The following is a 23,138-nucleotide window of genomic DNA, read 5'->3' as shown; positions in this document are numbered from 1 at the left end:
TTGAGCCAAACCCAAACCTTTTGAAAGGCGTGAAAACATGCAGCCACATTGGTTTGGTTTTCCTTTCCTGGGCCGCTCTTCATTTTGGTGCTGGCCAGCACCACACAGAAGTCTTGCGACATGAGCCATTTCCACGGAATTTTTAATCCTGCCAAAAACAAGAGGGATTGGAAATTTCGTGAGAATGGTTATTCTTAGGAGATTTCCATCCCAGATTCCTAACTTGTGTGGCTCGTATAAGCATCTAAGATGCACTGCCAAACCTTCTGAGGTCCCCGATGCACTTATTTCCACTCACATGTCTGCATGGAGACCTCAAAGTAACAGTGAATGCAATGGTTTGTTGGGAAATACTTTCGAATGCCAGCCCAAGATCCCCCTACCTATGTGGAAATGGCTTTGGAATGCCATGATAAAACAAACATTGGGTTTAAATGTACCCAGAATATGTTCAATTTTTAGATGAGATGTGTTTACATTCTCCCAAATAAAAATAACCTACTCCAAAGCAGCCCTTCAATTATTGTCTATTCTTTTCCTTCTGAGCAACTTTAAAATACAATAAGACTATTTCCTTGGTATGTTGCTAAGTATATAACAGCTCAAGCTCTTCCTATAGGCTTAATTCTCTTATAGACTTCCTATGAGAAGACTAGATCATAAATTCACCCCAAATCAGGACCCTATTTCAGCCATTGCTATGTAACCCACCTACTCCAAACTCAGTGGCTTAAAACAATAGCCATTTGTTATTGGTGACTATTTTATGGGTCAGCATGACAATCCTGGTCTCCTCTGGGCTCATCAGCTGCATATGGGTGAGTGCCTGCTGATCTTGGCTGGGCTCTCTGACCTGTTTTGGGGTCAGATGCCTACAGGCTGGTATAAGATAGCCTAGATGAGACTACTGAGCCCTTCTCCTTGAGTTCTCACTTGTACATGTCTTTCAGATCCCTCCAACAGGTTAGCCCAAGTGTGGTCTTCAGCCACCTAGCGTTCATTTTCAAGGCAATCAGAGGCAAGAGAGGAAGTGGAAATGTATAAGTGCGTTTTAAAGCCTCTGTTTAGGTCAAATTGTTAAGGTCATTTTGGCCAAAGCAAGAGACAAAGCAAGCCCAGAGTCCTTGTTAGGAGGGCATCTACTACCAAAAGATGTGAATACAGAGAATCATGGAAAATTAGGGGCTTTCATACACTCTATTTACCACCGGTACAGAATGTTATATCTGAAGCCAAGCAAGCCACATATCTGGAGTCCCTGTTTCCTCCCACCATTCCCAGACTTCAGTTCCAGAAGCACACATTACATGAGATAAGACCTGGCTTCCCCAAAGGTGTCAAGGGGACCAGGTGATAGAACTTTTTAAGTGCGGGGGCAGTCAACTTCCATGAGGCTAAACTTTGACCAACAGAAAGCAGAAAATGGAAGAGAACTGCAAATAAATGTCAACTCACTTATTTCCTTAATGCACTGTTTAGATGCAGGATTTTGCCATGCTGGCTGTCCAAACAATGCTACAAGTGGTACACCGCTGATGGAGTGGCTATGTCTCTTCGTGGCCCTTGGTGAAGCTATGGTCAGCATGGTAACACATCATCTTGCTTCCCACTGTTCTCTCACACTTCCCTTTCCCTCCACTCGAATTACTCTGGGATTCTCTTCCGATAAAGCATTAGCTCTAAAGCCTGTGTCAAGCTCAATTTTCAAGGAAATCCAGGTGAGACATCTGTTTATGTATATATGTTGTATTTATTTATATGTGTGGAATGTATATTACATGTGTGTATATATGTATATATATATACACACTTATACATATATCATTTTGTTCTATGTAGATATAAATATTGTTACATAATTATATAAAGATGTATATGTTATGTAATTATATAGAGACGTCACCACTGTATGGTGATATTATGAAATAAAATATCAATTTAAAGAATTTATAAACCCAAGTTTTTGTGTTTTTTATGTTTTTTGTTGTTATTTTTTGCTAGTGAAAAAAGGAATTAATAAGTTAACTTACAGGAATTAATAAATAAGAACTTTGTCAAATAGCCATAGACTTTGATCCTTTAGGAGTGTAGGGTTTCAGACTCTTAAAATTAGATATAAATGAGATGAGTACCTTGAAGTTTTTTATCCTAAAATATTTTTAGCTTAAAATAATGTTTCTATTAAATTTAGTGGGGCTTGAAACCAAAGCTTTGCTTTTGTGTCTCTGCTAATAACAAACAAATGCTTGTTGATAAGAGAGCAGGGATTGTAGAAAGAAATGTGCATGTGAGAGAAGATGCTATTGTCATGGGGTGAGTTGAAGCTCACAGCCAGGTGAGGCTGAGAGGATTTGAGTACGGGCATCAGAGACATCAAATACCACTTGAGTAGCTAAAACGCAGAGCCAATTTTCTCTTTAGGACTATTCTATCTAACATAACACACAAGTTAAATTGTGGTATTGCTGGACCAGTTGCCCACTGCTGTACCTTTGTGAAGCCCAAAGACCCAGCCTTACTTTCTGCAGATTCCTAATAATTTACATCTTTAAGCATCTTTCTTGGCCTCCTGTCTAGAGTCGCAAAGTCCAACCTCTACATCAATTTCTACTGAAGCACTGGGTGAGTTCAGCAGCTTTAAGGCTTAAGAGATTGTGAGAAGGGACATCTCACACTGCCTCAGAGCTTGTCATCTTGCCCACTCCACTACACACACTCCCCCTCGTTATCCTATGCCTTCCAGCCTGCTCACAAATGCATTGTATTTTCTCTCACACACGAGATCCATTCATACTTAGGTCTTAGAAGCTCAGCTTTTCCTAACAAAGTTGGGTGTCTGCCTACAAGTTCTCATAGAAGTCACTGAGTTTTTTTTCTTCATATTATGAAACAGGACATAAAATTTTTTCTATGAGATTCAATAAAACTATTTTTGAGTGGAAAAAAATGTGATGGTAAACACTTTATTTTTCCTAAACTATCACTTGCACAAAATATAATACCCCTGATGGACTAATTCAATTTTCCCTTTTAAATGTTTGCATAACTGAAAGCATCTCTCCCCTTTAAAGTTATTAGATTTATATTTTTCTTATTCTCATGATATTTTATTAATGTATGTATCTCTTCCTACTAGACTGTAAACTCCAAGAGTATAGCAATTAAGTTTAATCTCACCTGACACTGAATCATGGGGACCAGAAGTAGATGATTTAATGTATTTGTTCAGTGAATGAATGAAACTGTATATGTAAATGTATTAATTGCATATAGAGAGAAAGTGAATTACAGAGAAAAACAAAAAACATAATGCCAAGAAAAGTGAATTGTGCTATCCAAGGTCACACAGCAAATTGATAGCAGAGTGATTTTAGCAAGATTGCCATGCATCCTCTCAGCTCACTTGTTTTCTTGTTGATAGCAAATTAGTTTGCACTTTACATTGAAAAATGGGCCCAGCCAGCATGGTTCAGTGGTTGAGCATCGACCTATGAACCAGGAGGTCATGGTTCGACTCCTGGTCACAGCACAGGCCCAAGTTGTCAGGCCTCGATCCCCAGTGTAGGGCATGCAGGAGGCAGCCGATCGATGATTCTCTCTCATCAATGATGTTTCTAACTCTCTCTTCCTCTTTGAAATCAATAAAAATATATTTTAAAAAATAAATAAAATGCCTCTGCTATTTCCACTGGACTTTTAGTGAATTAGCATGGGGTCATTCCTCGCATGCACGGAAAGCCAAGGAGAGCTGAGTTTCCGCTTCTCAGGAACACATGGGGGAAAAGGTGCGGATGGACAAGCACTCACAGGGGCTTGTAAAGACAACGAAGCAGGTGTCCGTCCCCTCTGGGACTTCAAAGAGCCCCAGAAATTTACATAAAAATCAACAGCAGGGAAAGAAACTCTGACTTTATTTCAACACATCTTAAAAGAAGTCAGATTAGAATATAAATTCCCACTTGTAATCTGAGGCTGGATATGGGGTTTTTTTTGTTTTTGTTTTTTGTCAGCATTTCCTTTTTTTTTTAAATATATTTTATTGATTTTTTACAGAGAGGAAGGGAGAGGGATAGAGAGTTAGAAACATCGATGAGAGAGAAACATCGATAACCTGCCTCCTGCACACCCCCTTCTGGGGATGTGCCCGCAACCAAGGTACGTGCCCTTTGCCGGAATCGAACCTGGGACCCTTCAGTCCGCAGGCTGACGCTCTATCCACTGAACCAAACCGGTTAGGGCTGGATATGGGTTTTTTTTGTTTTTTTCCTAGCCTACATTCCTAGGTAGAGCTTCCAGGGTGGGTGGCTCAGGAGCACAGCAGGGAAAGCCTCTGGCTCCAGGGCCCATGTAAACTCTGCTACTGCAGACCAAGTGTGGGGAGAGGAGAGGGAAATCCTAAATTCTCATCGGAGGGCCTGGAATTCAAACCTATGTCACCACCCAAGTACTATGGCATTTTTTTAAAAATAGAGACCGCAAATAGGAAGTCCCTCTCACACTGTTCGCCCTTAACGTATTTCCCAAAGACTTTTATGTATGTGCTGGCCAACATTCACAAAATGCAATAAAGCTTCCCTGTGCCACCCAAAGCAGGGGGCGGGGGGAATCATGCTTCTCTACAGCGTAGAGAGATTACATTCGATTGAATGTGTTAATGTTATTCCCCGAGAAGTTGTTTCCACATTTTAAATGGCAAGTCTTCTTCCCAACGATAACCCTCAGCAGAGCCCTTATAGCATACACTCCAAATTAGTGTGGCTAAGGCCAAAGGCAGTTGCTATGAATAGACTTGCAAGTAATCTCTAGCAAGTGATCCCCACCTGTGATTCCATCCTTTCCACACACACCATTTAGAGCTTAGTGCATTGCTTGCATACTCAAAGGGATACCATAAATAATTTCTCACTGGGAAAGATCGTTTTGAAAAGGTTTATAATGATAAAAAATCCTATCAGAGCAAACCTCTCTCGGCTGCTGCAGAGAACAGAATAATTTCTCTCTTGCCTTCATTTTTCTTTCTTTTATACTACACCCTGGGTCCTGAAGCCAATGGTATTTTTTTTTTTAAATCTATAATGGCCCTGCTTTGTAACTTGTTCCATATGTTTGACATGCTTCGTAAAATAATTCCACATTAGTTTCCCCAGCCTAGGGTTTGGATCATGACATCTGTTTTTTCCTATGTTTTCATGATTTATTTTGGTGTCCGTGTGAACTTGCTGTATAATAGTAAAAGGAATTTGCTTAGATTCCCTTTTCCTGGAATGTCTCCTGGTGCCCTGCAAACCCATCAGACCTCCTATCCCTAGAAGATCTGACACAGCCACTATCAAGCCCCGCTCTGCCACTTCCTAGTATACAAGCTCACACAAGTCCTTCCAGCTCTCTGGACCTCAATGTCCACATCTGTAAAATGGGGATGGTAACAATAATAACTACTCATAGGCTTTGGAGAAGATTAAAATAAGTTACCGTATCGTTTCTATAAAACACGTTGATCAGTACCTGGCACATAGTAAGTGCTGGTTGCTTTAGTTATTAAAGCCCCAAGGCACCAAGGAAGGGCTTGAAGACCTATGTTCCTCTGCCTCTAGCACGCCTTTGCTGACCTTCATTTATTCACTCCCTCAACAACTGGGTATTAAGCACCAAAAGATAAAATCAACACCGAGGCAGCCATCATGGAGACCGAAGCTAAAGAAAGTCAGGAATGCGAATCCTATCTTTATTAAAATCTTGATATGCTATTTATCACAGAGTTTTGCTTTAATATTGACTTTTTAAAAATATAGCAGTAAGCCCGGCTGGTGTGATTCACTGCTTGAGCATCAACCCATGAACCAGGAGATTGTGGTTCGACTCCAGGTTGGGGCACATGCCCGGGTTGTGGCTCGGTCCTCAGCAACTGGAATAATGGGGTTACTATCAGCTGAACTAGTAAAGACTAAAAAAGTAGGTCTGGGAGGGAATATACAGGAGTTCGGTTTGGACATGTTAATTTTAAGATGTTAATAATCAACAAAATTGATATTGGGATACACACAGGTATGAACTTTAGAATTCAGGGTCCCAGTTAGGTCTAGAGACAGGAATTTGGGAGTCATAGCATATAAATGATATTTAAAGCCATGGTACCCAATAAAATCATGTAAAAACGTGTATAGATAGAATAGGGAAGCGTTTAGTTATCAGGTATATGAGAGAGTGTGGTAATGCGGAGTCAAATAAGAAAGTATTTTGAGGAGGCACATGTGATAAACCATTAGATGCTGCTGGTAGGTCAAGTAAGATGGGAACTAAACATCACTGTTTGGATTTAGCAAAGTGAAGTGACCTTGGCAAGAGCAGTTTTAGTAGAGCAGTATCAGTAAAAGCCTAATTTAGTGAGTTCAGAAGAAAATCAAAGGAGAATTTTCAGGGAATTATTTTTAGTTCTGCTGTAAAAGGAAGGTGAGGAATGGGGCCATGACTAAAAGGGAAAGGGGATTAAGAGAAAGCTTTTAAATTTTTGTTTTGTGTTCTAAAATGGGTTAAATATTTACCTTTTGTACACAGGACAGAAGACAAAGGATATGACAAATAAGAAGGTGTAGTCACTTATTTGTCGCATATTTTAAGTACAGTCTGATGATGATGATGATATGTGTGTGTGTTGTGGGAGGAATGAGAAAAAATGGCCTATGAGAGGCAAGGAAGAATAAGGAAGACAACGCCCCCCATTCGCACCAAGCCAGTAATCCAAGGAATATGACTGGAAAACAGCCTCCACTTTGAAGGAAAGCCATGTCCTCCGTAGAGCCAGATTTGGGTCCACTCCTGGTTCTCAAACCTTAGCCTGCACCTCAGTCACCTGGAGGACTTGTTAAGATGCAAATGTCTGAGCCCAGGACTTTCTGATTCAGCCAATGAGAAGGGTGGGGCCTGAGAACTTGCATTTCTCTCGGGTCCTAGAGACTACTGGCTGTGCTGCTCCTGGGAGACCATCCACTCGGTGCAACACAGTGAAAGTCATGTTCCCATGAACAAAAGGCTCTTTAAGCCCGTGGCCTTTAAATTTTGAAATCAACTAAAGCCTGGTCCATGTAAAATTAACTCTAATTTTCACTGTTTTTAAAAACAATGTTTAAAAATTCATCACTAAACATAATTCTATTTTTCCTCATTACATTACACTATTTATAAGAATGTTTGTTTCAAGTAATGTACATACAATAGTAATTTCTTTGTTGAGAGAAGAAACTGATGCCTTCTTCATCATAGTTCTAGTAATTTTCAGTCCTTACTTGTTTTACCTATTCCTGTGACTCTATTTCATTTATTGCAAACATTTCACTTGAAGCCTATTTATTTACTCATTAATTTATTCAACAGATATTTATTGAGCATCTGCTAAATATCAGGCACAATTGTAGCACGTGGGATACACCAATGAACACTCTGGTCTTTGAAAAGCTAAATTCCAGTTCAAGAAGAAAAAAACCATGAACAAATAAATAAGCACATAGTAGTTCAGGTGGCAATAATTTTTACAAAGGTCAAAATAAAGTAAGGAAAGGAGGTAGGGATGCATTGAAAAACAGGATGGGTAGTCAAGACAGGCTCACCAAGAAGGTGATATTGCAGCAAGAACCTGAGGAGAAAGGGAAGTGAGATACCCAGGAGTAGGGTATTCCGAACAGGAAATAAAGGGGCTCCAAGACAGGAACCTAGCATGTGCAAAGAAAAGCAAGGAGTCCACTGGAATGTGTGGACAGGGGAGGGGGTAAGTTGTAGATGAGATCAGAGAAGCAATGTGGCAGATTGGGGCAAAGGATGCTGCAAAGTGTTTAGGCCGCTGATACAGATTTGGCTTTTGTCTGTGTGAAGTGAGAGGCCAGTGGCAGCTTTTAAGCAGCAGAGAGACATGCTCTGGCTTGCTTTTGAAAAGGGTCCCTCTTGCAGTTGTCTTGCAATGAATGCATAAATAAGTGGAACAACAAATCGATGTTGCTCTCTCTCCCTTTCTCACTCTCTAAAATCAATCAATAAATTTTTTTAAAAATTTAAAAAAAAACAGTCTACCAGGAGCAACGACAGAAACAGGGTGACCCCAAGGAGGAGGCACTGAGGTCATCCAGGCAGGATACGACAGAGGCTTGGAGGGTGATGCGCGGTGCAGGTGTTAAGAAACAGTCAGATCCTGGAGCTCTTTTGAAGGCAGAGCCAACAAAATTTGCTGAGGGATTAGATGTGAGTATGGAAGAAAGAGTCAAGGGTGACGGCAAATTTTACTGCCTTGCTGAGCGGAGCTGCCCCTGACTGAAAGGCAGCATTCTGGCGTGAAAATATTAATGTTGGATTAATCTGTATTGAGATGGCATTAAAAGGTATGGAATATTCACCCAGGGAATACTATGGAGTACAGATCGCTGAGCCTGTGTGCTCCAACCTTTCAGAGTTTGGAATGATAAGAAGGAGCCAGCAGAGGGGACTAAGGAGTGGCCAGGAGCTCGAGGGGAACCAGGAGAGCATGTGCTCTCAAGCAAAATAAAAAATCTTCCGGGAGGAGGGAGTAATAGGCCTCCTGTACTATTGGACCATGAGCTTTGTAGGTATATTGCATATTTTTTTCTGGGATACATAGTAAAACACACCATGACACAATGACTAAGGTCCAAAAAATGCAATCACAGAAAACACAGAACCACGTTGCTACATGCTAAATAAAAAATAAGCAATATCAATTCGTATGTACTTCCACAAAATGAGCATGTCCATTTCCATGGTTCCCAGAAATGCATGTATTCTCAAAGACAAACTGACATGCCTACACATCATTCAAAATTGTCTCCCCAAACATCTGTGGGGATTTTAAAGGGCACAAAAAAGAAATATTAAAACACACACACACACATGCAGTCACACATGCACATCCACTCACATGCACATACAAGCAGGCACACACATCCATAAACTCACACACACGTGCACAAGCGCATTCTTTCTCATTCTGCTGCCATATCAAGATTTCAGTGGAGTTTTCCAGATTCCTGCAGTCTTTTACATGAAATCTACCTTTGCTGCTTTTTGGATAATTATTTGTCAGCGATGTGCTGCAGCAGCCAGTTTTTGAGCCAGGCCACATTCAACATTCAAACACAGAAGGAGTTGTCCAACTTGCGGGCAGAGCTTGTCTTTCCTTGGTGGTCCTCAGGTGCAGGCATCTCGCAATCACAGGAAGCACCCACCACCTTCCTCTCCAGGGCGTCTGCGGCTCAGCAGCACCCGCTTCCACTGTCCTCCCACTGCTGACCGTGCCGTGCCCCTGACGGTTTGTATTTGTCACCACTCATTTTTTCTAGCAGCTCTAATTAGCCCGAGTAAGAATTCTGGCTTCTCCTCTCCGCGCATTCACAGAGAGAATTGAAAGCAGGGCCCCCTGGGCGGCACAATTTAGTTACTTATAGTGAGGCCATGGATCAGCAGCAGAAGAGGAAAGAAGCAAATCTGTTTCCTAAGCACATATCAGGTGGATGTGCTGGGGCCTGGAGGCTGGGCCATTCCTGCTCAGTATTAAAAACTGGGAACAAATGAATTTTGTCTTCGTTTTTAAATTTTATTATTATTTTGTCAATTACAGTTTACATTCAATACTATTTTACTAGAGGCCCGATGCACGAAGATTCATGCAAGAATAGGCCTTCCCTCCCCTGGCTGCCGGCACCGGCTTCCCTCTGGCACCCAGGACCAGGGCTGCTTTGCTCCAGCTGCCGCCAGGCGTCTGGGACCCGGGCTGCTTCGCTCCGGCCACTGCTGCTACCACCCACTGGGGGCGTGCTCCGAGCCGTGCTGCAGCGGCCGCTCAGAGCACACCCCCACCCTTGGTGTGTGTCTGCTGGGGTGGGGGCGGCACGCAGTCCCACTCCCTCCCCCAACCCCACCCATCTGCGCGTGAAGCTCCTCCTGAGCGGTCGTGACACCCGGCTAATTTGCATATTACCTGTTTATATATAGAGATTTTAGTTTCAGGTGGATAGTCTAGTAATTAGACAATCATATGCTTTACAAAGTGTTCCCCCTCGATATTTCCAGTCCCCACCTGGCCCCATACATAGTTATTCCAATATTATTGACCATATTCCCTATGCTGTACTTTACATCGCCATGGCTATTTTGTAACTACCAATTTGTACTTCTTAATCCCTTCACCTTTTTCACCCATCCACCTACCTCCTTCCCCATCAGTCTGTTCTCTGTATCTTTGAGTCTATGTCTGTTTTGTTTGCTCATTTACATTGTTCTTTAGATTCCACACGTAAGTGAAATTACATAGCATTTGTCTTTCTCTCACTGACTTATTTCACTTAGCATGATACTCTCTAGGTCCGTCCACGCAATTGCAAATAGTGTCTTAAGTTTTTAAGTGACAGTGTCAGAAAGAACCAGGCCCAAGTATCTCTCTCTTTTTTTTTTTAAATAAATTTTTACTGATTTTTTACAGAGAGGAAGCGAGAGGGATAGTTAGAAACATCGATGAGAAAGAAACATTGATCAGCTGCCTCCTGCACACCTCCTACTGGGGATGTGCCTGCAACCAAGGTACATGCCCTTGACTGGAATCGAACCTGGGACCTTTCAGTCCGCAGGCCGACGCTCTATCCACTGAGCCAAACCATTCAGGGCCCAAGTTATCTCTTTACAGGACAGACTTGTGTCATGTAATGTCTCTGTATCAGTTTCTCACCTGGGAAGTGGGGAACCACTTCCCCTTTTGTTTGAAAAGACCTATTAGCTAAATCTAATTATCCCCACTCTAGAGATAAGAAAGTTAACATTTTAGGATATAAAAAGAGCTTTGTACCTTGAAACGTACTTTACAAATTTGTTATTAATGTTACTATTTACCTAAAAGCACCAAAAAGGTCTCTTGCCCTCCCCCTTTGCTCTTCAACTCTGTGAATGAGGGACTTACGGACTGATGATAACACAAAAGGACATTTAACGTCCCAACTGGGGACAAAGATGTCACAACCCTGGTCAGGGAAAAATAATTTCCTGGGGAAGACTCGTCAATGCTCTCGTTTCGATGGAAGGATGATTAGAGAATTGAACTTTCCGTTGTTGAATCTGTGAACCTCTGCTGGTTTCTTCACAGTAAAGCAGTTGAAAGGTGTTTGAAGGAACGGACAGTAGGACACTCTGGACAGGGACTGCCAGATTCAGGTAGCAGAGAGTCCTTGTGCTGTGCCCAGGGACTGCTCAGAAGGCAAAAGGGAATTCTCAGAGAGTGGGGCCCTATGACTAGAGTCTCAAACGTGAGTATCTAACAAGCCCCTGGGAGGCTTGCTAGAAACATGGGCTGCTATGTGCCACCCCTGGAGTTCCTGATTCAGCAGATCTGGGGTGGGGCCTGAGAGTTTGCATTTCTAACAAATTCCCGGCGGACCCTGATGCCGCCGGTCTCTCCTCAGTACTTGTCTGTGTCCTAACCTCCTCTTACAAGGACACCGGTCATATTGTCCTTGTAAGTGACCTAATTTTAACTAAATCACCCCTTAAAAGACCCTTGATTAGAACAGTCACAATCCGAGGTGCTGGGGGTCAGGACCTCAACATATGAATGTGGGGGTTGGGAAGGGACACAATTTAGTCATAACAGCCAGTAAACTGAGGGTGATGAGCAAACTCTGCTCACCAGTGACACTGAAATCGCAGCAAGCCAGGAGCCAGAAAGCAGACCCCAGACCTTCGCAGACCCCCTAGACACCATTACATGGAGTGTGTCCAAAGCTGTGTGCGAGGTGGCATGGGGGAATGTTCTAGAGGACATGGTGAGACTGGCGGAGGATGACACAGGCTTCAGAGCTGAAGGCTACGGTCACTGAAGTATATGTTTGCAGAACCTATTCGTTTAACCTCCTTTTAATAGATTAAAGCCCAAATACTTTTTAAATGGGGAGCAAGCGTCAGCTAATGGGTTTCTGAGTGAGGGGGGTTATTGAAGTAGAATGAGTCAGCAAACCTCCTTGAAATTAAACTCATAAGCTTCTGCACAGGGCTACAGCACTCACGCTGCCCAAGCAGGGTTTCTCGGCCTCAGCACTAATGATATTTTGAGCAGAAGAATTCCTTGTTGCTCATGTGAGTCGGGGAGGGAAAGGGCTGTCTTGTGCATTGTAAGATACTGAGCAGCATCCTTTACCTCTAGCCACTAGATGCCAGTAGCACCTGCCCGCAGCCATGACAACCAAAAATGTTTTTAGACGTTGTTCAATGCCCCCTGAGGGAAGGGAATACAAAGGAAAACAAAGTTGTTCCAGTTAGGAACGACTGCTTCATTTGGGCGGCTGTCGCACAAACTACCATACACTGGCTGGTTTAAATAACAAACGTTCATGTCTCAGTTTCTGACGCTGGGAAGTCCAAGCTCAAGGTTCCACCAGATTCAGTGTCTGGGGAGGCATCACTTCCTGGTTCACAGACAGCCCATCTTTCTGCTGTGTCCTCACCGGGTAGGAGGGAGTAAGAGAGCTCTCTGAGCGTGACAGTGGCACTAATCCCATTCGGGAGGGCTCCAGCCTCATGACCTAATCCCCTCCCACAGGCTCCACCCCCTAATACCATCACCTGGGAGACTGGGTTTCAACATGGGAATGTGGTGGGACATAAACGTTCAGTGCATAGCTGGTCCCGTTTCATAGATTCCAGGCACATTATCCCATTCTCACAACCATTTTGTGAAACAGAAGTCCCCACTTATTGATTCAGAATCGTGGACTCATTGATATTGACGCACTTTCACACACCTAAAATGTGCCTCTCTGATTCTCGGATCTCTACCCTTTTTCGTAGGCTGTCCCCACGTGCTAGAATATAAGGTCAATCAAATTTGTGTGACTGACAGTGACTCAAATTTCAGGAATTGGGATAATGAAAACATCTCAGGGCTCAGGCCAGGAGAATAGTTGACGTAGCAGGAAAAGTGAGGCCAACCCTCCCATCCAGCCACGCGTGCAAACAGCAGCATCCGCGTCCCCGAGGCTCAGTCTTCTTGCTGCAGCCTGACAGACATCTGTCAGGAGAAGCTTAAACTGTCAGGGTATGGAAAACACACCGGCCCTCTGCGATTCCTCAGGCTGAGCTCAGCCTGTCAGTGTGTCAGTTACGGTCCTGACGGTGCCACGCTGATTGGGGCTCTTTCATCATGAAATACGTGGTGTTAGCAGGGAAACCCCTTGAGGAATCAAAGTCCCATGGCTTTGTAGTTGTTTTTTTTTAATGTTTCTTCAGTATCAGAGGTAATTCATTGCTGCAGAGGAAGTAAAAGGATAGACTATCTGTCTAAACTTTAGACTCTAAAGAATACTCAAAGAAATGGGCTGAAAGCCTGTCTGGCAGAGCAAAAGGGGCCTTCCTTTATTGATATATGTCATAACTTCCAGGGACACCGAAAATGTGCTAGTCTTGGGCCGAGCACAGGACACATCCCGGCCCTCAGGGTTCTCACTGGCACGCTGCAGTGAGATGCTGCATCAATTAACTGTAATACAATGGTCTCGGGGCTTTAATATCAGAAGAAAGGCTAAGAAGCCATATTAGGAACAAAAAGAACAGGGAATGCAAATTCAGGGATGCCTTGCTTAATTAAATTGTGATATGAGCTATTCAGCGTGCTGGTAATTCAAAATAAAAGAAGCTGACTGGAATGAAACTATAATCCCATTTGAGTCTTCCACCTACAATCAGTTCTTTAGTTTCCATTGCTTCCGTATTATTCAATCCAGACAATCCTTTAACTCACCACCCAAAATCTACAATTTGTCTTGTTTGCAAACTGTCAACCTACCCCAAATAATTCTTTTGCCTACTTCTCGTCTTTATTCTTTTGTGTTTACCAAATGCCCTCACTTTCTTCCTGGTTTTAGTTTTCCTTGTAACTATCCAATGTCCCCCTCCTATTGAAAATTCTCTGCTTTCCTCTCAATAGCTTTTCAGGGATGAGTTTGCGTTCTTTTTAGCCAAGAGACACTGAGAACTAAACAGAGCCAGACATATTATTTTGGATTCTGCTACTCTGACCTAACTGTGGCTGCCACAGCCACTCAGGTGAGGTTTCAACAAGGACTTGCTTTCCAGCCCTGTGTGTGCAGAATCTAAATGAAAGAGAATTGCAAGGGTTGATCTATTTCGCCCTTTCAATGTTAAATGGCAACTTCACTTGGAAGCTGTGGTGCATAGGGCACCACAATTGATTTTGGGTGTAAACTAATTATAAAGGAAACAGATTAGGACTGAGCAAGTTGAATCAGTCAGTGAAGTTTATTTTGCCACAAATAAAGGGCAGGACAAAATTGGAGCAAATAAAGCCGAGTGCTTAGATGCTGGTGTTTTATGAGGGGAAGAGAAATATATGAGCCCTGTTTATTAAATAGCTTTTTATATTTCGAGTAAGCCAACCTGATGCTTTGAGGTAACAGTGCTATGGTCAGATCATCTCTTACGAGTATTTCTCCCAGCTTTTTGGGCAAAGGGAGAGCAATGAGAGAATGGAAGTGTCCATTCCCAAGCCCCAGCTGGTCCAGCATGTGTCCTGTGCACAGTAAATTGGGCTGAGTAATTCAGGTGCTCAACACACCTGATAAGAGGTTGGACAAAGTACAAGAAAATAGTCCATTTCCTTCATTTATTTTCCATCCCATTTTTTTTCCTCTCCTCTTGTGGGTAACAAAGCAGAGTGCTCCGCAGTCATTTTCACCTATCCTATAGTAATAAGTAAACTCCAAAAAAGAATTACCAAAAGAAGTACATCCTGTCAGCTGGTGTCGCTCAGTAGTTGAGCATTGACCCATGAACCAGGAGGTCATGATTTGATTCTTGGTCAGGGCACATGCCCAGTTTTTGGACTTGATCCCCAGTAGGGGGGCATGCAGGAGGCATCCAATGGATGATTTGCTCTCATCGTTGCTGTTTCTATCTCTCTCTCCCTCTGCCTTCCTCTCTGAAATAAATAAAATTTTTAAATAAATACTTCCTTCCAATACACACATCATCTGCTTCAACCAAACTGGCAAGATATTTGCCAGATATGATTCTTAGGGCTTTACCTACATCTCTATACTTTGTGCTCTTATAATCCGTATGAAAAAAAACATTTTACAGAATAAGAAACTAAGGCTCAGAGAACATAATTAACTAACCCAAAGTCAGATGCATCCATACTAAGTTCAAACTGTCCTGAGCCTTCCTCCTGGTGTGCACGTGTGCAAATCTGTGCTGCCTCTCTCTTCTTGGACCTGTATATACATTCCGTCTGGAATGCCACTCCTGCTCATTTCCATTCACCTGGTCTTCGAATTTCCTCAGTGTCTCAGCTCAACTACCATCTCTTTCACAAGCTTAGTCCAGCCTTTCTAATAATCCATTGCTCCTCTTAAATCCTCAGGGGCTTCTTTCCTTGGCATTTAACAAATGCAACCTTCTGTCGTTCATCTGTTCTGCAGTAGAGGGTAGAAGCCAACATAAGCTATTTATCCACTGAATATTTAGACAGTTTTAGGCTATAATACTTTATGCCAAGATGCATGATGATAGAAACAGAAATATTCCATCAACCACTCTATGCCCAAGGGCTAGCAGGGTAACTAACACATTGTAGATATCAATATATTTTTATCAAATAAATACATAGGAAGGGGGACAGTGAGGTTCAGAAAGCATGAAAGCTATATGCCTACATAGGCAAAGAAGTATCTTGTGAAAGTAATTTATTTTCAACAAGGCCATCCAGGCCCATTAGGTCAGTATGGGAGAGAAGTCCCACCGGAAGTTTGCTTTTCCATTGTTCCCGGCTGTCAATCACCAGAACTTAACCAAAATACCTGGGACTTAGAGTTTATAAAGTAAACAAATAGAAGTGCTGCTTTATTAAGATCTCTGTAAGGCACAGAACACACAAAGTACTGTATCTTTTTAGCCCAGGCAATAGGCCAAAGCAACAAGTGGGCACAGAAGGCATTTTCCGCCCTAACCAGTTTGCTCAGTGGATAGGGCATCGGCCTGCGGACTGAAGGGTCCCAGGTTCGATTCCGGTCAAGGGCATGTACCTTGGTTGTGGGCACATCCCCAGTAGGGAGTGTGCAGGAGGCAGCTGATCGATGTTTCTCTCTCATTGATGTTTCTAACTCTCTATCTCTCTCTCTCTTCCTCTCTGTAAAAAAATCAATAAAATATTTTTTTTTTTAAAAAAAGAAGGCATTTTCCTCTCTTGAGCAGGGCAGTCACTCAGGAGGCAGATCTCCATGTAATAAGGGAGAAAACCAGGGAAGCCTGATTCGGAAGCTGGGCTGAGCTACACGTGGAAGGAAGATAGGAGGACAACACTGCAGATGAGTGCTGGCCAGAGACATCCCTGAAGAACCAAAAGCAGGAAAGAGAGCATGGCAGCCTCTCAGGGTGGCCAAGAGACCTGCCCAGTGATTCACAGTGAGAACCCCTGGAATCCACCTAACAGACCAGAAACCTGTGTCCTTAGCATAAATCAGACTCCCTCAGAGCTTCCTGAACTAGTTGGGAGAAACTGCAGGAGGGAATGATAGGCCAAAATATACATAGCAGGTAAGCCAGAGAAATATTGCTGGTTTGGTATTTGTTTTTACTATTACTGCTAACTTGGGGGGCTATTTTGTATTGCCTGAGCACACTTTTGTTGTACCAATACGTGCCCTAGCTTATTTACAAAATCGCAATCTCCTAGATGTTGAGAAATACATTATACTCATCTTGGTGTCCCTGAGTTTTGGCAAGATTTTCTCCATTAGATTCTAATGAATAAACACTTGACACAAAGGTGATAATGGCAATAAGAATCTTAAAGAGATCACCAAAAGACACCTTAGTTTTCTTACAGAGAGTTATCATTGCTGAATTTTTAAGTATTTTGTGTCTGCTCCAAAATGTTCAAATAATAATATATTCATTCTAGCAATCAATCAAGGACTGCCCCAAAAAGTCTCTTGTATTTTTAAGAGTCTTTAGTGCATATTCTGTTGCTTCAGAGAATGACATTTGGAGGAATCCAGGGTCAAGCAAACTTGCCAAAATCCACATGATCACAATCCCCTTAGACATCACAAAACAAAGTAGAGAGCTCAACCATTTCCAAAAGAAAACAGATAAAACATGAAAACAAACTGGCCACTGCAGGGGCCCATTAGTCCCTCAGTAGAATCTCAGATGCACCTAAAGCAACAAGAGCACATTGGACTCTGAGTTGCCAGGAAACAAACTCTTTTTCCCCCTACACTCTAATGCCTTTTCACCACACGGAGAAAGCTGGAATCGTGATATTCAGCCCCGAATGGGAGAAGATGACTCTTAATGACCCTCTTTTCCTAGAAGTTGAGGAAGTGGTGTTCTAACCTAGACTATCATAAAAATAATTGGGCATTTTTTTGAGTCAGAGTGTAGATGATAGTGGAAAGTAAAATATTGGTTAGCCCTTAATTCTATGGATCTTAAGTCATTAAACTCACCAGATCAGCTTCTGCTGCAAATATTAGAAACTTAACATAACCTTGCATGGCCAAAGGAGGGACCTGGGAGCCAAGAAATCAGCTGCCAACAGCTCTGGGCTATGATTGGACTTAGAGACAACTGGGGTGGGACCTACAGCAGTACCAGAATGCTCTCCAACCTCTCAAGTCAGCTTCTCTTGAGTTCCAACTTCCTTCTTTCAAAACTGGCTTTGTTTAGAGGGTCAGAGCATGACCATTTACTGGTCTTCACTTCATATCTCAGCTTCACTCATCACTGAAAGAGATCACTGTTCTTCCTTTAGTCTAATTAGAACAGATCCTGAAATGGATTGGCTTAGCTTGGGTTCCATGCCCACCCCCATGCCCAGAAGGTGGGTTACTATGATGCAAAACTTCCACCAGGATCACATAATATAAGAGATTGGACATATTTCCAAAATGAAGGGGAATATTATTCCAGAAGTAGGGAGGACAGTTGGGCAGATATTAATAATGGTCTACTATACCATCATATTCTAAAACTCTGACAAAAAAAGGAATGTGATTCATTTAATATTATTTTAATACTGACCAGCGGATTCTATCTGAATTTCAGTCTTCTTGCCATAAATAACACCTGTGCATAAGCAGAGCATGGACTGTCTGAAGCAGGAAAAGTCTAGATGCTGTTATAATATTCCAGACAAAAGAAGATAAGGGTCTGAACTAAGGCAATAATAATAGGGATGGAGGAGTCAGGCTAAATATTTGTGAGATAGAATTTGGTTTCTGCTTGGATATGGACATGAAGGAAGAGGTCAGAATTAAAACCATTTTAATATGAACAAGAATCTGGGCAATTGCTTCAAGATTGTTGTAACAGGAGTTTTTCTTGTGCGTTCAGGGATGATTGATAGTGTAAGTTGCACAAACCCACATAATCAGCATCCCTTGTCAATGCCATTTTTTTTTACCCTTGAATTCCCAACACCTGCACTAAGATAGACTTGGCTCAGGGACTTTATGAACTGCCACAGTACTTGTCAATTTTATAACTTACATAATTATTCCCTTTTATGTGTCTTAAATGTCAAGGTTCCTGACGTAACAGCAGATTAGCAAATTGGGTAACTTTTACTGAATTTATAAAGTCCCAAGTATTTAGGCAACCCTTTAACACCAGCAACTTCTACACAATAAAATGATTCATTGTTGGAATCACCTCTAAAAAGGATAGCTCTAAGAAGGTGCAACTATTTTTACTGAAGTTGGAAAATAATATGCAAGCAGGAACTGGAGTATGATTCCACTTCAGCCCCCCACAGAAGTGACCCTCCCCAGCTTAGGCTGGGAGCTCAGTAGCTAAATTGGCCTAAGGGTGAGTTTCAAAAGGAACAACTGGACAAGCAAACTCAAACACTTCACATCCACGAATAAGACTGAAGGACTAGGAAGTACATGTTGTCAGCCTGAATCAGAGCTCCACCTACACATCAGTCTAGATAGAGAATGCTGTGGGCTGGGGAAGAGAGACATGAGAGACAGACTAGATACAAACCATGAAAGTTAACCATTAATGAGTCAGGTGGGGTGGCTGTGTCTTAACCCCTTGCTTCAAGTTTAGAGGAGCCAAAAATACCTTAGCCCTCTAATTAACTCGTTGGATTCAAAGATGGGAGAACATGGGGCTCAATTTTCAGGGAAAGTCCTTGGCAGCAGTTGGTTGTGCCAGTGTGGTGTGGCCGCCGCAGATGACAAAGGAAGAGGGCTAGGGACAACCCTGGCGTCCTTCAGCCCAAAGGTTGTTGTTCTCCAGACTGGAGGTAGCAGTTGGCTGAAAGACAACGTGCTGTGGGTTACAGAAAAATTACAGCAGGGGCTAATGCAGAAACTACTAAGTGTCTGTCTAGGAGGGGTTCAGCTGAGAATGTTAAAATGTGACAGGTACCAGTGCGGTAGAGAAGAGCCAGAGTCCAATGAATGGACAACAGCAGGCCACCCAGATGAATCCAAGTCATGAAATAAACATCTCTCCACCATTTGCATAACAGCCTTCTGAGCATAGCATTAAAAGGGTGTAGTTGAATAACCTCAAACCTGAAATGACAGACAATAGACTTGAACATGACTGAGTTTTCCTGGTAATGACTAAATTAAAAATTTGCAGCAGAAACAATGGGGACTAGAGATAGAGATAAAGTTTAAATAGACAAGTGAAGGAATTTACACACATTTGCTCACCTGAGTAAAAAGAACTTTGAAATTTGTACAAAAGTGTATAACAGAGGTCAAGGACAGAAGCTCTCATATAAACAGACCTAGATTTGAAGCCAGTTCTGCCAATTATCAACTCTGTGGCCATGAGCATGAAACTTAGGCGCTCCAAGTCTCAGTTTCCTCATTGCACATCCTCATCTGGCTTAGCCTTCTGGTGTTTACTTGTTTACCAAACTTAATCCCTTGCCCATATATCTGACTAGTCCTAGCAAACATATCCCATCTGTGTTCCTGAGCCCTTTTCCTATTCTACATCTGGTTCACCCAACATCCTTATTTCCAATTTCAGGCTCTAATTTCCAATCCTTTTCTAGGCTTTTCTAACACATAGCCTGTCCTCACAACAATGACCCAGGCAGGAAAGTTCAGCCAAATCCTGTATCTACAAATCTAGCTTCTGATATCATTGCTGGAGTAACCTTCCTGGAGGAGATGGACTTACAATGCAGTTGATTCTGCTCTGACTCTGACTGTAGAATCACAAAGATTTTAGGAAGATGGAATCAAGAAATTTAGTGGGGAAAAAAAAGACATTTAGTGATCAGATTAGATGGTGCTTGTAAAGCATTTGGTGTTAAAAACGTTAGATGTCAAAGCTGTTAATAGAACCCTTGTATGTACAATGAGTTCCCAGAAAATAAGATAATAAGGATGGAAAAAATTCATATGAGTGAGGAACATTAGCACTATCAGAAGGTACAAGCTGAAGCACAGAGAACCAAGACATAAGCAACACATGCGGAAGCCAGCTGTGCCTTCGAGTTCTCATCACCTTCGGATCTATCACATTCATCCTAGTAGTCATTCTTTACGCCAGCTTTCCCAGGATCACTCAGCATGGAAATTATGTTATTGAACAGAAACTGACATCCTACTGATTTCCCTCTATCCATTTCAAAAAAAAAACGCTAGGATAGTTAAATTCCTCTGCATTCATCTTCCTAAATTGTTCTCCCTTCCCCAAAGGGTGAATTAGCATCATTAATTCGCTATTTTTCATTGACAAGAATTTTTATATTCTTTAATGCCATGAGCATATATTCCTAAAATATAGGTATATACTTTTGTTTTATAAGTATTTCAGCTACGTATATTTCATTTATTTGTCTATATCCTTACTTCTTACACAAAGCATTTGCGGTGGCTTATAATGAAACCAGGAACCACAAAAGCAATAGTAAAGAGAATTTTAAAATTAGTAACAGAAAGAATACAAAGCAAACTAGCAAATTAAGACTTGGGATAAGAAGAATATAAGCATTATTTATAAAGAAATAAAATAAAACTGAATTTCTATTTTATTTATAATGTAGACATCAGGCTATTCAGATTTTAGTTTAAATCATGAAGGGTTTACTGTAAAATACATTGATGTGAAATACCCCATGCTTTCTCATAGAATGATGGCAATTTCTTCTGTCCCCCATTTCCCACTAGAATGGCCCATCATGGGTCCTCACTTTAGAAGGAGAGGTGTGATCATTGTGAGACAATATAGTCAGGGTAGACGGCAGGGCTACTCATAACAAGAATAAATGCTGAACACTTACTATGAATCAGGCACTGTACTAAGCTATATAAATATAATCTTTGATATAATTCTCACAATAACCCTTGGAACCACCTTGTTTTATAGAAGAGGAAAGTGAGACTTAGGAAGGTGAGGCATTTGCCTGAAATTAAACACTTAGTAGGTGGCCAACCTGGATTTCAAGATTTATTGGGTTCACTGATACCCATGTCTGAACGTTAAACTGCTATGCCAACCTGCCTAGAATCCTGAATTCACTCCTCCCGCGCCTTAGTTAGGCACATTTGTAGCTTCTGCCTCAGCAATCTAACCCCTAGAATAATTATGATGACATTTTATTAAAGTTTTTTAATACCAGACTTTCCCAACTTTGAATGGAACCAGACATCTTATAAGAGGTGACAATGTGCATTCAGGCTGTCCTGGACCAATGGATGTCAAAGCCTTGCCAACTGTTTCCCTCTGCCTCCCTCAGAGGCCTGAGACAAACTTCCCAGAGAAAAAACAGAACATCTTCTATGGTGTTAGGACCAATAATATTCTATTTAAGAGACTTTGTCCTGAAGATCTTGGTTGGCTTGGTTCCCAACCACAGTTAAAATCTAACCACTATGCCCCTATGAACAAAATGTACCTTTTCAAAACTCTTGGGAGATTTTGCTTCTTTTGTGTTTTTTTTTAAAGGAGATTGAAAATATTAAGAACTTTTTACTAGAAAATATTTAACATTGAAAGTACCTCAAGAGGCACGTCAAAAAAAAACCCCCAGAAATAGATATTTTACATTTGACATTCAGCTTATTTTACTGTGCTTAATTGATTCCATTATTCATGTTTTCCACACCCAAAATGTACTGATTTTTTCTTAGTGCTTATGCACTTCAAGAATGCCTAGTTATTAATCAAAGGATCTCTTCTTCACTCAGCCAAGCTATCCATGTTAAATTCTTTTCATCTTCCCCCATAAGTCAGTTCTTCCAGCTCCTTCATCATTTTCATTACTCATGTCCAAGCTCTTTCTAATTTATCAGAGATGCTCAAGATTTCCCACTGTTACAAATCCCACAGAAAGAGATTCTTCACTTCCAAATCATGACATTATGATTCTCTAATTAAAGTAAATCGACATGAGTATTTTTTTGCTGTCTGCTGCTCAACTCAGATTTAATCTGCTACACTTCAAGATGGTGGCTTTTCAGATTTGGCTTCTTCATTAATAATCTGTTTGTGGTTCCTCGTTGCCTACCTGAATTTGGGATGAGACCCTAACCGAAACAAGACTCTAGCTGGGTGTTTAAGAGCCAGAAAGGGCTAGAATCCTGAATTCACTTTGATTAAACTAATTCTCTAGAGCTGATTTTGATACTGACTTCCAGATCCCTGCCTTTAGATAAGTCTATGGACAAGTCACAAGACTGTGTACAGGCTCCATTAAGTCAAGTATCTGTGTACAGTCATGTTCTCTGTCTCCAAACATTTTCAAGACACTCTAGGCTCAAATGGCTTTTACAGTATTTGAGGATTAATGGTAAAAGTGTTTTTATGTGAAAGGCTGGTAGAATCTCCTTGGCAAAATTTGGCTTGGGAATGTATGTAATTGCTGGTTAATCCTCCACTATTTTGACATTGGTTGTTCAATGAACATACAGTTCTTGTCATTTTCTCCTTCCTTTCCTTCTTCCCTTGGCCTGATACATAGACATATTATCTCTACAAAAGGATAGAGGTAAAACATGAAAAGCAGAAAAACAGGAAATAAAGTCTTTATTGAATTTCTACTAAGTTTGTGTCCTATGCCAACAAATCAGTACTCCTCACTACCAGCTCTGGTCTTCAAA

The sequence above is a fragment of the Plecotus auritus genome (assembly GCF_963455305.1).
Source record: "Plecotus auritus genome assembly, chromosome: 12".
Lineage (NCBI taxonomy): Eukaryota > Metazoa > Chordata > Mammalia > Chiroptera > Vespertilionidae > Plecotus > Plecotus auritus.
Note: the sequence above shows the minus strand (reverse complement) of the source record.